The following is a 3,543-nucleotide window of genomic DNA, read 5'->3' as shown; positions in this document are numbered from 1 at the left end:
GTTTTAAATTTTCCCCCACATTTATAAAGTAAAGGTAAAAAGAAGAAAGATAATTAATTCTATCTTAAATTTTTAAAATAACAAGTACTTTATACCAAATACTTATAATAATCATAACAAATAAAATAAACCGGAAGGAATATTAAAGAGTATGGTGAGATAGTTATGATTTCTCTACTTTTAGGGATAAGGCACCGTTACCCCCCTGAACTATACCCGAATTTGCTACGACACACCTTACCTTTCCCAGGGTCCTATTACCCCCCTAAACTTATTTAAAACGGAATAATTACCCCCCTAAACGCTGATGCCCACTCTCATATGGGAGAGTGACATACACTCTCCTTGCCACATGTGTATTTATTTGTTTTCTTCTTTTTTTTTTTAATTTTTTAGCTTACGTGTCAATTTTTTTTAAAATAAAAATAAAAAAATGAATTTTCATTAAAAAAAAATGAGTTTTAAAACCCGTCTTTTTTTTTAATTTGAAAATTTGATTTTTTTTAAACCCATTTAAAAAAAAAAAAACTAAAAACATGGATTAAAAAAAGGATTTTTAAAACCCTTTTTTAAAAAAAAAAAATTGAAAATTTGTTTTTTTTTTTAAAACCCGTTTTTGAAAAAGAAAAAAAAAACTGAAAAATGATTTATTTTTTTTTAAATATGGAAAAATGGATTTGTTAAAAATATGGAAAACTTGATTATTTTTTTAAAATGTCTTAAAAAATCTTGATTTCATTTTCTTAGACACTTTTATTTTTCAAATAAAATCCGGAAAAAAGTTTTTCTTGCAAAATGTGAAAAAAACTGAATTTTTATAAAATTTTGAAAAAATTAATTATTTTCTTAACATGTGGAAAACCCGTTTTTTAAAACTAAATGTGAAAGACTAGATTTATTTTCAAATTTTTAAGAAAATGCAGATTTTTAAGAAAAAAAAAGTTTTCCCCTTTCTCACTCTCTCAAAGAGAGTGAAACACCTCTCTTTGCCACATCGGCGTTTAGGGGTAATTATTCCGTTTTAAATAGGTTTAGGGGGGTAATAGGGCCCGGAAAGGTAAGGTGTGTCGTAAAGAATTGCGAGTATAGTTCGGGGGGGTAATGAATGCGCTTTATCCCCTACTTTTAACTAAAAGTTTAAAATTTGAATGCTTAAATGAAGATCTTCCTGCTGCGGAATTAATTTCCTCAATGAACTTATATATCCAGTGGCGGATTCAGAATTTTCACTCAGGGGGTTCGAAAAGAACAATAAAAGCTAAATATATATAAAAAAATATTGTTGATGGGAATTGAACCTAGGATGCTAGAGACAATTTTGAACACTCTGGACCGCTTGAGCTAATATTTTCCATATGTTTAGGGCGTTCAAAAATTAATATATCTACATAAACACAAAAAATTTATCTTGTATATATAGTGTAATTTTTTGCCGAGGATGTTCGGGTGAACACTCTCACCTCCACTTAAATCCGCCCTTGTATATACCGCAAATCTAAATTAATCAGATTAAAAATCTTTTATCATTTCGAATACCAAATGAGTAGATTAAAACTATAGTTTGGAGAGTGCAAAAGTATAGCAGGGGACAGAGGCCAGTGGTTTTGGGATTTATAGGACAAAAATAAAGGCACTTTCCAAATGCGAAAACTATGGGTAAATGCCATATATCTAAGTGCGTGCCTATTGATAAGTGTGTTGCCTATAGGATATACTGATAAAAGTGCATTCTGTCTACTCCATCTGCGTTTAACACCTGGCCAAAAAACTAGGATAGTCGTGTGCTGGATTTTGATGAATTTATCTTTGGTACATCGTGTATTTTAAAAAAATGCATAAAGTATCTCGCGCTAGTAGAGTTTATAGGAAAACCGCACCTTAAGAATGTGATGTAGACAATCAACTCTAATACAAGCTATAATCATTGTTTTCACGGTTAGAACCAGTGACCCATTAGTCATATGGAAACATCATGTATATTATCTTTTTCTATTTTTTTCTTGAACAACAGATGTGTTAGGATTGAAATAATTATGTATCATGCGAAAATTAATAAAGTAAATATCGAAAGTTGATAAATCAGACAACAAAGGAAAAATATATAAAAATAACATAAAAATGTATTGTGGTTAAATCAACCTACCTATATTCACAGGGGGAGATAAACATTTCACTATATAAAAGAGAGAACAAAATATTAAAAGAAATTATCTCACGAATTCTCTCAAAAAAAAAAAAAAAAAAAATAGAGGTTCACACAAGTGACAGGATAACACGTGTCCCGCTAATTCTCCATCTAAACAAGAGTACTCTAAAACATCCTTAAGATTACATCGTAGATACTACCAAGTGAAAAGGAAAACCCTTAATTTGTAGTAAGTTCTTAACTAAATATGGGATATTTTTCTTTAAGAAAAGAAAATTTTAATTATGAAAAAAATAATCAAGACAAATGCCTAACAGGATGATTAGTTGCTCCTTTCTTACCACTAAATAATGTAATTTAGTACCTGAAAATAGTTTTGTTTTGATTCATCATTTTAGATTTGTTTTTGTTATTTTTCAAGTAATATTTTTTTTTCCTCATCCGGTGTCCGATATTCGCATTAGGGCCTGACTAAATTCAGATTCATGCAGGGTAGTCCCACACTGGAGGGCAAAGCACTCCCTAACAATGGTGACTCCATACCCAAGGGGCTCGAACTCGAGACTTGATTAAGGATAGCATATATCCACTACACCACAATCCTTATTGGTTCAAATCGTAATTCAGCTGAAGCTACACACGTATATATAAGAGTATCTATTTGATCAATATTTTCCCATTTAATCTTCCCTATACATACCTTCGTATCAAAGTTGGAATTCTAACAAATGCGCGTACTTACAATACTTCTCATTACATGTGTATAATTCATTCGGAAGAATGAACTAAATTATTTTCATTTCTCCCACCATATTGGTAACAAGTTTTTTTCTTTTTCTCTGATATGTTGTAGAGACATATCAAGTAGTAATGAATACCAACTCAAATTGCCTTGTTATAGCCAAAAAGGATAACTATATTTATTAAGAGCCCGTTTGGATTGGCTTATAAGTTGCTTATAAGTTATTTTCATTTTTTTGCGCGGAGTGCCCTTCTTTTGGGGTGGTCTTTAAATTTTGCCCCTCATATTTGAAATCTTTAAAATTTGCCCTTCGGCTAACACCCATAGGTTCCGGGGTTCGAACCCACGCGCGCGGTCAAAATTTTAAAAAAAATTCGCAGAGCGAGTTTAAATTTCGCTATCGGACCCTAAGATACTTTTGTTAAGGAATTACCAAAGTTATGCCGACCCCGTGATACTTATGCCTTGTGGGCGGACTTGGCATAAGTATGCGGTCCGCATAACTTTGATAATTCTTCACAAAGTTATGCCGGGTCCGCATAAAAGTTTGCCCATTAAAAGTATGCCCCCACGCATAACTTTGTGAAGGAATTATCAAAGTTATGCGGACCGCATACTTATACCAAGTCGCCTCATAAGGCATAAGTATTCAAGA

This window comes from Lycium ferocissimum, chromosome 9, assembly GCF_029784015.1.
Source record: "Lycium ferocissimum isolate CSIRO_LF1 chromosome 9, AGI_CSIRO_Lferr_CH_V1, whole genome shotgun sequence".
In the NCBI taxonomy this organism is placed as follows: domain Eukaryota; kingdom Viridiplantae; phylum Streptophyta; class Magnoliopsida; order Solanales; family Solanaceae; genus Lycium; species Lycium ferocissimum.
This window is presented reverse-complemented; position numbering follows the sequence as displayed.